Source organism: Cibotium barometz, chromosome 29, assembly GCF_041138505.1.
Source record: "Cibotium barometz isolate CiBa-2024 chromosome 29, ASM4113850v1, whole genome shotgun sequence".
Taxonomy (NCBI): domain Eukaryota; kingdom Viridiplantae; phylum Streptophyta; class Polypodiopsida; order Cyatheales; family Cibotiaceae; genus Cibotium; species Cibotium barometz.
In genome coordinates, this window is record NC_141074.1 from 28,957,114 (window position 1) to 28,970,860 (window position 13,747).

Here is a 13,747-nt window from a genome sequence, read left to right on the forward strand (position 1 = left end):
TTGATTTTATGCATAAATAGATGCATACATAAATTTTTTTTATGCATACATAATTTTTTTTTATATCAAAATGAGAGTTCTCTTTAATCATTGTTTAAATCCCATGAATATTGGTAAATGAATAAGTAAATACTCAGTGAAAGAAAATTATACCGTTTCATATTCTCTAGGATGGTAATGAGAAAATTCAGAAAAACTATCAAAGTCAGAATTTTAGATAAATGATTAATTTATTCCTTATAGGAATTCGTGACTAGTTTTGAATTCAATTAAGCAAAATACTCAATGAATGAAATTCAGTAAAGTGGTAATTGAAATATTACCCTTCGAGAAAGATAGTTCAAGGAGAACCTGTCCAGACTCAAAGCCTGAATCAGACTATGACCAAGACGTAACTCCTTCGAGAAAAGACGATGTGACCAGTTCAGTAATCTACACTCAAATCACCCACCATCGAATCTAAAACTAAGTTGAGAACTTTGAGTTTGATCTGAGGATCAAGAATTCAGAATTCGAGGTATTCTGCTTAGGAATCCAGACCTGTGATCTAGAAGTCTTGGAATACGGAATTAAGATATACTCATTGTATTCAAAAGAAAATCAAAGCTGGAAACTTGCATAGAAACCCTATTTTCTTAAAGGACTCTCTTACGCCAGAATGCTAGAGGAAGCATTTGGTATATGTGTTTTCTAAGGGAAGTTCTGTTACAACAGCTGGCGGGGAGTGTTCAAAGGACGGCTCATGCGGCAAAAATCTGCCCAGGTCTTGACCAGCCTGGGTATGGTGTAAAATGGTGTGCTTCCGGTGTACGATGGGCGAGGGCAGACAAAGCGGTCCCTAAGTGAAGTGCCAGGATACCTAAGGAGGATCCTGGAGGGTTCTGACCAGGCGATGCACGGGCTCGCGGTGCTTAGGACACCCATGTGTATGTCGTGGAAGATATATATATGTATAATGACGAGAAACTTATTGTAATCTGTTACTAGATCTCGTTGCTGACCTGCTGGTCTCAACGGAGAGTCCAGAGTAATACTATTTTGTGAGAAACAAGGATTGAATGAAAATTTTGAGTTATGACTTCTGTAACCAATAATTGTTTGTCAATGGATTGTTTTATAAATTAAAGTTTAAAGAGGAGTGTGTGCGTATCTGTATTCTAAAGCAAAAGTTAAGAAAGGCATTCAATTATGGGTGGGTGAGTACTTGTCTGATTCTACTAATTCCAATGGTTGGGCAGTGGCTAACCCATGGGCCGGATGGAGTTAGGCTGGTATCAGTAGAGTTTTAATAATAAAATTGATCAATAAAAATACGCTTAGAACTTGAATAGTTAAATAATAACCTGAGACTTCTCAAATGAATAGATCAACGGCTGTGCCTGATTCAATTAGGAAAAAAGCGTTGATTCCTTCAAGTTAAGTCTATAATAGTTTCCCTTATATCTGGTTTATTCAGATGAAGGTTAGTTCAGTATCTTGACCTCGTTAGAAAATTTTGTTAAGAAATTCAAAATGGTGGAATCGTCCCCGTTTTCCAGGCATGGGAAATTTTCTCGATTTCAGTTTTCGAAATGACCACCAACTTAGTCTCGTGCCCGGACATTTGAGGGCGAGGCCCTGAGTGGGAAACCCTGCCCCCGCGCAAGAGGGAGCTGCTTTCGCTGCCCCAGCAATCGGGAATCCGCCGGTGCGCGGAGGGGGCAGTGGGATCTCACAAAGCCCATGTGTACATACATAGTGTAGCCTTCCTTGCTCAACTCCTGCCCCATTAGGAACTCAATGGAGTCTTTTTGGGCCCTTTAATTTGCCATTGCCTAATGGAGGTGATTAAGAAATAGACAAATAGGGAGATTACATGTGGACTGAAACCAATGGTTTGTAAGAGCCTAGAAGGTAGTGGTCAAACTTAGAATAATAGGCTAAATAGGCTCTTTTTAAATTTTCAAAATCAACTAAAACTCAAAAATTTTATACGTATATGAATTTTTCCCCTATTTTTAATAGAAAAGGATAGCTGCAGCCTGCAGCCATCATTAAGTAAGGTCTCTAAAGTGATAGAGGCCCAAAAACGAGTTCCCATGCATTCAATGCACATTCCCCTTCACTTTCCACTATCCCTCTCTCCCACGTTCCCTCCAAAACGCTCTCTCTTCCCCCTTTCTCATAGCAGGGCGTTTTTCACTCTCTAGACTACTTCTTTTAGCTATCTACCTCTTGATCTACCTCTCTCTTCACTCAGAAACCTAGATCTATAGCTATGGAAGCTTGATCTGCAACCTCCTCTTAGAAGCTATGGAAGTTTGATCCTCACTTACATTTCCTTCCTTCATCCTTCCGTGTCCAACCTCCTTTTACAGAGTGTAACAGCAGAGCTTAGCTATGGAAGCTTGATCTGCAACCTCCTCTCAGAAGCTATGGAAGTTTGATCCTCACTTACATTTCCTTACTTCATCCTTCTTCCTTGTCCAACCTCCTTTTACAGAGTGTAACAGCAGAGCTTAGCTATGGAAGCTTGATCTGCAACCTCCTCTCAGAAGCTATGGAAGTTTGATCCTCACTTACATTTCCTTACTTCATCCTTCTACCTTGTCCAACCTCCTTTTACAGAGTGTAACAGTGGAGCCAAGCTATGGAAGCTTGAGTTGCAAATGCTTTGGCTCTCATAATCTTACTCATTGTCTCCTCTCACCCCCTCTAATATCCTCTTTCAAAGTGCAGTAATAGCACAGCCAAGCCCTTGGAACTTGCTCTACAACTCCTTCTCTTTTGTACATCTCCCTAGTCTAAGTTTTTTTCTCACCATTCTATTTTCCTTTGCCATCAAGGTTTATAATCTCTCTAATATATACATCTGATGTCTTCTTCTAGAGCTCGAAGGCCTCCGATCAGTATTCAATCTCTCTCTTGTAGCAGTGGTCAAGATGAGGATGGGCACTGGAACATCAAACAGTACGAGAAGTGGAATTGGATTACGATGCAGCCTAGTACAAGAGGAACCCACAAGGTGTCAAAGCGATACGTTGATATACAAAGTCACCATTGGAAAGGGCGGATATTGGAGCTCAAACAAGATCGTGATGGAAAAAAGCTAGCCAAGGTCCAACATGTTTACAAGGCAACAGAGCTGAAACTAGCAGACCATGACCAACGTCAACGATTTCCTGCAAATTGTAAGTTATTTCACCACTTTATATTCTTGTTTTTAAATCAATTGTGTGCTAATAATGGTATACTGAGCACTGCTTTGATTGTTCTTGGGTCCCTGTGCGTAGATATTTTTCCCTCAAACTATAGTGAGTGGGAGCCTATGGAGGCAATTTCAGGAACCTTTGAAGCATACCATGTGGAGCTTGGTAGTTTAATCTTTGGAGGGTGTCCAGCTGCACAACTTCTTGCACGAAACATCTTCTTCTATGAGGATACATATGTGGTTCCCACGACAGCAAATGGTACTGGAAAATTAGTTCCAAAACCTACGCCAACTCTCACATCTATTGAATGGCCAATTCCAGACAATGCTTCAGTGGCCATGGCTTGTTTGCAGATCGAAAGCAAGGTGCAAAATGCTATGAAGTGCACATATGGATCTCACAAAGCAACCATAACCTGCTTCATACCTCTACACCTCTTTGTGTACCTGTTCCGTACAAGTGACACACATCGTACCCCAACTTTATGGATTGCAAAGGGGGAGAGAGCTCTGACTTGTTTCTTATCACCTGCATGGGATAAAAAAGTTGTTCAACACAATGGAGACACCATCAGATGCGGAGTAATAGTTCAGAAGGTTGTGATGCGCTATCATATTGCCAAGCAACAGTTGTCCATTGCGTTTCCTTACAGGCGATGGAAGCTTACAAATGGAGAATGGGAGGCGTTAGACTCCGACACAACCTCTACAGAATAAGGTGTGCTACATATATCCATGCAAGGTGGGGATGTAGAAGATGTTACTGTGAACGATGACTGGTCCCTTGCCAACTTACGTGACTACTTAGTTCTTCGTCGATTCTCACTGTGAGTGGTGATTTTGCTTTGATAATCAATGGTAGAGTAGTGCGCAAAAGGCAGGAACGATATTTTCTTTGTAGAGAAATTACTTTCCCTGGCTGTGTAGCTATCAGATAACCACTGGATATGTAATCTTGAATTGAAGTAAATACAATTTCAATTTTTTTGCCTCACTGTCTTATTAAGGTTTTCAATTGTCTTGTGCAAGTTTTATTTTTTTGTGATAGTGTAAGGTTGGTCACACAAGCATCTGTGGCTTGAGCCACTAGTAAATTAGAAATGACCTTGCGATGGAAGGATACGTTCTTGCTTTCGCATACCATTTTTTTAAAATTTTTTGGTAGTTAAAAATTTTAAAAGTTTTTAAAAATTTTATAACAAGGTCGCCCATTTATAAACGATACTTTACTCATTTTCATCAATTGACAATTATCGTTCTCTCCTAACACTTGCTCTCAATTTCGCACACCTTTCTGTATCACACACTCTCTATTTCTTGCAATCACTCATAGTCATGGCACCTCTACTTGACGCACTTATTGCACAGCTAGGAAAGCTTGAGTTACTTCATAGGGTTGATGAGATCATCCCTATGTTTGAGGGAGCAATTGATGTGCGTGCAACAATGCATCTACACGCGGATGCTTTTACAGATGTCATTCAGTATATGGATGAACACATCAGCACGTACTCCATCATGTTTGAGGGTGATGAGGGCCTATGGGTTCCAGTTGACCTCATCAAGTACATATTCAGGGAAGACAAGAATTTTAGATTTCGCCTATCCAGGTTTTTAAAATCCCTCACAGAAAAGGACTACAGAAATGAGGAGGAAGACTTACTCTTGGATCTACAAATGGGCAACATCGGCACTTCTTTCCTGAGCTGGGACATGGTTTTGGTCCTTCTGTTACAAGAGGGTGTGGCGAAAGAAAGTGGCAAGGAAAAAGAAAAGGGCAAAGTAAAGCTAATGGAGCAGGTCCAAGAGGCCCATGCTGAGGAAGAGATGGTTACATAACAATGGGAGGCCTCAATGGCATTGGTGGCTCTACAAGAGAATGTCCCCGAGGAGGTTCCGGACCTAGTTCTAGAGGGCGATGAAGTACTTGAGGAGGTCCCAGACCTTGTTATCATGTCTTTGCATCCAATCATTATTGATGGGAAAGAGTTTTTATTTTTGGATGACATTGCCAAGACACTCGGGTTTCGCGAGGATGAGGCACTGTCTATTATTGCCGTGAATGCTGGGGGTCAAGACAAAGGAAAAGTGAAAATCTCTTTTGAAGATGACAACCTCACAAAAGCGCTTGCATACGATATTGGTAGCAGTACCTTGGAAGTTGTAGTGGCCAAAGCGCTCGTTGAAATAAAGCAAGATGTGCAATTCTATGAGAGCGTAGCTGCCTTTGAACCACACATGCCCTTGGTTGCTGGCGATGCTCAAGACCAAGGAAGCATAAACTTGACAAATGAGCAACTAGTTGCAAGTGACGATGCAACTGAGGTATGTCCTAACTTCTTAGTTGTAAAGCAAATTATTTTTAGTTGTATCATTTCACGCTTCCTAACTTCTATATTGACATGTTGACAGACTGCTTTTGAAGTGGACAAGTTTGCTATGCGCGTAGGAGGAACGCGGCCAAAGTCAGAGGGTCGAGATGCATCTCTTTGGCACTACATACCTGCCCTCAGAGCCGACATAGTGCGGGTTTTTCATTTAGACTATGCAGAGATCGCCTATGCCGAGCTCCTAAAATGTAAAGCACTTAGTGCAGTCTTATCGGAGAACCCCTTAGCCTCGAACATAAATAAATGTATTTTGGTAGCTAGGGAAGCTGCCTTGTATTGCTTTACGGGCAAGCATCCCGGCTCAGTTTTAGGCCATTGTGCCCTTTCTCAGGCTCAAGGAATCAATGAGCCGAGTGATATATTCCAAAGCTTAGGCCAGAAACCAGCCTCTAGAACTCTCTCTCCTGAGCTCTTCCAAGAGCTTATTAAAAAGATGTAATGCAAACTTCTCTTCCAAGTTTAATAAAAAAATTTTGTTGTGCATTGTAAGTTGTGATTTTTCCTGGCGTACTTGTGATATACCATTTCAAGCCTTGCAATTTTAAGATTTTGTTCATGTGTTCATAGAAAATATTGTTTAGGATTCATTTTAAATGAGATCGTGATTAAAAAAAGTAATCGAGATTGGGTTAGAGCGGTATGAAAAAATGTTGTATTTATAGATGTATACACACTCACATATATGTATATATATATGTACATATATGTATATATATACATATATATATATATGTGTGTGTGTGTGTGTGTGTACCTATATATATATATAAGATTCTGGGGCTATTGAAAGATATATATATATATATATATATAAGATATATAGGATATATATATATATATATATATATATATATATATATATGACATAAGATATTATAAGATTTTAAGGCTATTATAAGATACATATAAATATATATAATATCTTATATAAATATATAAGATTTTGGGACTGTTAGGGCACCTAAAGGGTCTTATGAGCCTCACCAGACCAAAGATATCAAAAAAAATAAAAAAAATGCCATGTGCGTTACGACGCGTAAATCGACATTTTGACCTGGTCAAACTAGCGATTAACACGCTCGGGGGGGGGGTCACTCGTATAAATATGTAAGTATCACGTGGGTTCAACAGAAGGATATTTTAAATATTTAAAACTTACAGAAATATATTTACAGAGGGGATTAATTTATTGTATTTTTTAAAAAAAATTACAGATTTGAATAGGAAAGGATACATTATATTCACTAAAAAATTCACAGATAAGGGACTTTTTAAATAGGCCTTGAATGCACGTGATATAGAGGATTTACATATAGTGACCCCCCCGAGTTAACGCGCCGTAGCGCACATGGCATTTTTTATTATTTTGTTTTATTTTTTGGCCTTGAGGAGGCTCATAAGGCACTCTATAAGGGTCTCTAGGTGACTTTATAGGATCTACCTTTTTTGTATATATAAAAATATATATATATGTGTGTGTGTGTGTGTGTGTACATATATATATATATATGTGTATATGTATATATATTTGTATATGTATATATATATGTGTGTATATATGTTTGTGTGTGTATATATATGTGTGTGTGTGTGTGTGTGTGTGTGTGTGTGTGTGTGTGTGTGTGTGTGTGTGTGTGTGTTTGTGTGTGTTTTTTCCTGTGTGTATAGTGCTTTTATATTTTTTAAATGAAATGTTCATTGGCACTGAGCATACAAAAAAAAATGGACTCAACAAAGAATGTAACACAACTCAAAAAGCTTTCATTAATGTGTGAGAATGCTACAAAGGAATTTGGGAACATTACAAAATTTTGTAGGGAGAATTACAAAGTGGGTTAGCCTATTGAGGTAGAAGGCTACGCTCTAAACGTAGACGTAGGGCTAGGGACATATCTACAGGCTTCAAAGTAACTCTCTTGGCATGTACCATAGCCAGCACTGAGTCTTCAAAAACAGAAACTACAATATCTTCAGCAGCTTCTTGAAGAGCTTCAAGAGCTGTGCTCTGTATGCGGTCAACCCTGTCAGAATATTTTTCCATTGTTTCTCTCACCAGTCGAGAGAATGGTGCCTTGGGGATGAGAAGATCTGTGCTTTTCTGATATTTCCTAATCTCTCGTAGCGCGACTGTCCCTGGCCTCCATTTTCTCTTCTTCTTTGTAACTAGTGGAGGCGGTGGTGGTCTTTGATTCTCCCACGGTGGTCGTTCAGACCTGAACTTCTTTTTCTTTTGTGCACGCTCTTCCTCTTCTTGTTGGTCCCGAAACTTGCCCTCCATTCTTTTACCACACTTCTTGACTGGACGTCTGGATGTTGTGGCTGCTTGTGGCTGTGCTTGGCTTGCCCTCCTTGCGTCCTCTTTGGGCTGCTGTCTCTTTTGCATTTCTGTCTCCCAAGCTACCCTCACAAGAGCAAACTCTTTGTCAATGGTATCTTTCGTGATGCCATAGGACAAGAGCTCGACCTCCCTGTTCTGTAAGATAACCTCTAGCTGTTCTAGGGTGTCGGCCTCAATAACAATCTCCGGTGGTTGCCCTTGACCTTCCTCGGCTTCTTTTCGACGCCGCTCTTCTTCTGCTTCTCTACTAGGCTCTGCTTCTTCAGCTTCCTTCCTACGTTGCGCTTCTTCGGCCTCCTTCCTGTGCTCTTCTTCTCTCATCTCCTTTGCCTCTTGCTCTGTTACGATAGGTAGACTTGTCCTTTTTGTTGTAGTAGGTAGTGGGCCGAGTTGATCGAAAAACCGCAAGTCTTGCTCCTGTTCTTGTGGCATGGCCTAGGTATGTACGAGTGCAAGAGATAGTGGGAGGGCAAGAGAGAGTAGAGCACAAAGAAGAAATTGAAATGTGGTGGCTATAAATGAAAAATGACTTAAATATGTCTATAAATATAATTTTTTAAAACTTTTAAAAATTTTAAAAACACAAAAAGATTATAATCAGAGAGTTTAAGCCCATGAGGAACCACACCGACGCTTGCTTGCTACCCACTGCCGTAGTCTCTCCCTAGCATTTGATCTATTGTATCCTTCAGTTCTTCTTGCATTAACAGTTTTCATTATTTGACGCCTAAGAGACAAATTACCGCGAGTTTTCTGCCTTTTTTTGCCAACCAGAACGCGATAGAACCAGTTGAACATTTCATGGAGTGCATTACTCTTGACTTTGCCACCACCATGGCGAGTGCCCTTAAAATACACGGCCTTTGCTTGGTAATGTGATTTCTCCATGCCTTGATTGCTCCAAAGTGCTAAAGAGCCATATCTATCGAGAAAGTATGGCCCATGTGCATACAATATATGCTGCATAGAAAATTACAAAAAGTCAACAAACAGTATGAAGAACATACTACAAGGACACAAGAAATACAACATTACCATGTAGTGAGGAATGTGTGTTTCTCCCCATGCCTCGACCATTTCTTCTGTAAATCTACAAGTGGCTTGTTTAAGTGCCTCAATACCATGGTCATCCAGGTGAGGTCGCTCTAGAAGATCGACCATTTTATTACACACCTCCCATACATGTGCACGTTTTAGGCCAAGCCTGGCATCATTTCCTCGATATGTTGTGACATCACATATCTTCTTCCAAATTTCAAAGTCAGTGTGGCTATGAGAACCCAAGTGGTTTGATAGCAAGTGTCTTGCCTTTGATCCACCCATGCAAATTTTATTAGGGTTGTCTTGTGTAGGGTTTGATTTTCTGTCCTTTGTTAAGACCACTGCTCCAGCATGTAATCCCATAGAGGAAAGTACACCCTCTAGTGCACGTATTGACTCTTCTCGTCGATCTTCGGGCTCCATGTTCCAGACATAGTTTATGTGGAGCATCAATAGCTTATCCAAAATCCTGAGTCTTGCATGTAATGTGCACACATGCACTTGACATAGTGGAATTTCCAAGATTGGGTTCCAAGCATTGTCCTCCTGGTCACGACTAGGTGGCTTGCTCTGGTCACAACTTAATATGCCATTATGCCATACCTTTGATCCTTTCCTCTGTTCAGCATCAAAAACGATTGCTTTTTTTGCACCCACCTGTTTTTGACTTTTGCCTTTGCTAGGTTGTTTCCCTTTTACTCTTGAGTCTACTGCTATCTTGGAATGACAACAGTAAACACATGAGAATATAGTATTCGCACCTGTTTTACAACCCAACATACACTTTAAGGTTTTTAGATCGCCACCCAAGTGCCATTCAACGTTAAAGCAGCCTATTCCGGGAACATCAAGCTTTTGACCATTGACCTGACAAGAGACGACATGTTGAATGCCAGACCGTTCAAAATACCACCTCAAGGTATCATGGTTCTCTTTTGGGAGGACCCATGCAGCTTGCCACCAGATGTTCTTCTCTGATTGAATGCCGTAGTAGTCTTGCTTATGCCCTTGACCCCTATTATTGCTGTCTTCAGTTGCATCCAACTCTTGGGTCTCCAAAGGCTTTCCTCTAAGTGCTCGGCTCATCAAGGTTAAACTAACACGCTCCAATCTTTGACCTTTAACCACTTGACATTCATCCAGCTTCAAGACAAACACGGCATTTCCACCTGTCTCTTCAAGTGTGAGGCCATAGTACTGAATCATTGCTTTTTGTAGCACTTCCATGTCAATGTAGACATTGTTATATGCATTGTATTCAAAGGATTTGATTGTTGGCATTGGCATAATATCCTCCACCCACTTGTACCCACCCTCGAACATGGATGCAATATCACCATTAGCACACTTCTTTGCCATCTGTAAGCTATAAAGTGTTGGAAGCAAGGATTGCATAACTCCCTTTGCTCGCAACCCTAAAGTGATTGACCTGTACATTGCTCTGTAACCTTTCTAGCTAATACCTGCTGAGTCACATATATCAAGCATCTCTTTGGGTGTGACAATTTCTTTGATTTCCTTCAAGAAATGTTGACGAAGGGTCTCCCACAGCTTATCATTACCAAAACCTGTTATCATTTCCATGATATCCTTCTCCTGAAGGACATGCTGAAGAAGGGAGGCATTAACATTGTCCTCAGCGTTGTTACATCCTAGTATAGCTGTTGCACAAGCCCTACAATTGCAAGAGTCACCCATGAGAGATGCTTTATTCATTAATTGCTTCTCAAAGCTGCTATAATTCCTACAAAAAATTTTACCTGGTTGTTTGTTTACGCCTCTTGCATGCGCCTGTTGTCTTAGAAAGTAACCCAACAGCCTTACGTTTTCTTTGCCTTGCGTGATATCCAATGGGAAGGTGAGTGAAATGGTGAACACGACGCCGAAGATTACGAGTGGAGTGTTGAAGACGAACATAATTATCTGTAAATTGATTTATTGTGCGCACATGATCCGCTAGATTATTCTTCTGCACCTCAAGCTCCTCTGAGAGCTCTTTAATCCTCTGCATCAAACTATTTATCTGCTTAGTCGATGCCGCTTGAAGCTGGTCGAAGGCAAATTGTGTTTGCCTCTTTTCAGCTGCCTCATCTAGCCACAACATGTGTAATCTCCTACAATAGCCAAGAAGCCCATTGAAACCATCACCAACAAACTTAAGAAAACTTGTAATGCTTTTGAATGGTGGAGGGGCACCAGATATTGGATCTGGTGGATAAAGATTTCCATCAATCCAAAGATCAATGGCCTTTGCTCCTTGCATTGGAAGCTGATCGTATGAAATATTGGGTGCAACATGCCTACTGCGTAGGGTTGCATATTCTGTCTCCAAATCAACCTGAAGGCGGATCTTAGAAGGCTTATTGGTGATGTCTTGTAGTGCCATCTACAAGAAAGTAGGCTTGTAAGCTTGGGTTGAATAGGAGTGGAAGGAGCAGGATATGGTATCAAAAAATAATGGGAAGAATGGAGATGAGGGTTGCTTCTCTAGAGCTGCATTGTGGATAGAGAAAGAAGCCAGAAAGGGAGCCAAAGAAACATAGAGAGGGTTGGCAATGGTGAGACGAAAATGCAAAGGAGACAATGCATCATGGGAAGCTTCTTTAGTGCAAGCTATGGCTGCTAAGCAATATAGAGAGAGAATACATCATGAAAAGGTTCTTCTGTGCAAGTCATGGCTACTACTGTGGGTTTGGAGAGAGAACCAAGTATTGTAGAAAGAATGCTCCTGGTAAGCTTCTTCCTTGCAAGCCATGGCTACTACTGTGGGTTTGGAGAGAGAAGGCTCATTTAGGAGTACAGACCTGCTAGCTATGGAGAGAGGACCAAGTACTGTAGAGAGAATGCTCATGGTAAGCTTCTTCCGTGCAAGCCATGGCTACTACTGTGGGTTTGGAGAGAGAAGGCTCATTTAGGAGTACAGATCTGCTAACTATGGCTTTTGGAGTAGAGAAAGACGCTTTTTTCCATGGAGAAGGAGTGCAGGGCGTTTTAGAGAGAAGATTTAGAGAGAGAAAGAGATCTGGTGTACACAAAAAAGGGGGGAAGAAAGTGACGAATTTTTGGAATGTTTGGAGTTCGAAAAGGTTGCTGCAGGCTATGATAACTGACTGACAGCCCATTACAAAGCTTTAAAGTCACCTAGGTGGCCAGATCTAAGAATATCTCCTTTTTTTATTTTTTTTTGTTTTTGTGAAAAATCAAATATATGCTTTTAGGACTAGACCTCTAGGCTTGGTCAAAGATGGATTAGCATTTTAAGCATTTCACTAAACATCCAAATTAAAGGGCCCTATTGCTACCCTACTTATGCTAGAAAGCAAAACTCCACAGGAGTCGAACTAAGTAGTTCAAGGGTACAGCTTGGATGATGGAATTATGTATTATAATCGCAGACTATGCATTCCCAATGATGAGGGAACTAAGGGTCAAATTCTGAATGAAGCCCATGACAGCCTTATTGCAGGACATCCAGGTTTCATCAAAACCTACATGTCTGTGAAGAAAAGCTTCTTTTGGCCTGGTCTAAAAAAGGATGTGCTTAATCATGTACGTCAATGTCTGACCTGTCCTCACAGAAAGTCAAGGCCGAGAGAGTAAAAATGCCTGGGAAGTTACATCCATTAGACATCCCCCAGATGAAGTGGGAATGCATCAGTATGGATTTTATTACTGGATTACCCTCAGTGCAATCAGGTTACAACTCCATCTTCGTGGTAGTTGATAGACTAACCAAAGTTGCCCATCTGATTCCAGTAAAAGAAACCTACACTGCAATGGATGTGGCCAGAGTGTTCCTCAAAGAAATCTTCAGATTGCATGGCCTACCCAGAAGAATAGTAAGTGATCGAGATCCCAAATTCACGTCAAGATTCTGGACTACATTTTTTGAAGCAGTAGGAACTTTCTTGGATGTCAGCACAGCTTACCACCCCGAGACCGATGGTCAAACTGAACGGGTGAACTAAGTAATCGAAGATATACTTCGATCATGCTGTGGCAGGGAACCCAAGAAGTGGTTAAGCTGTCTGCACCTAGTCGAGTTCGCCTACAATGGTTCTTATCACAGAAGTATTGGGATGAGCCCTTTCAAAGCTTTGTATGGACAAGATTGCTTAACTCCATTAACTTGGTCCGACCCATTGATTAGGGTCAAGATGTCCAGACAGATGCTTGCTTGATGACATGGAGCAGCAGATGCAGTCAATTCGCAAAGATATAAAAGCTGCCCAGGATAGACAGAAGCAGTATGCAGATAAGAAGAGGTCAGACAGAAAATTCGAAGAAGTAGATATGGTCTTCATTCGAGTACGCCCCAAAAGAAGTTCTCTATCTCTTGGGAAGTACAAGAAGTTATCCCCCAGATATTGTGGACCATATCTGATTACAAAAAAAGTAGGTGACTTAGCCTACGAGCTTCTTCTGCCTCCTCATCTCAAAGTACATAATGTATTTCATGTCAACCTTCTTAAAACATATATACGAAGCCCAAATCATGTGCTTGATGATGAAATCTTAACTTCTTCAACCCAAGGGAAAATGGAACTCCAACCTGAAGAAATCCTTGATGTTCGAGAAAAGGTTCTCAGGAACAAAATTCTGAGAGAATTATTGGTCAAGTGGAAGTTCTATTCTTTTGAAGATGCCACCTGGGAGAAAGAAGCCGAACTGCTACGACATTACCCCCAGTTTGCGAGATGAGGACATCTCGCGTTTTTTAAGTGGGAGAGAATGTAAGATTCCTCCCCAGCCTCTCAAGATGTCTAGTATCTGCCTCTGTAAAATCAA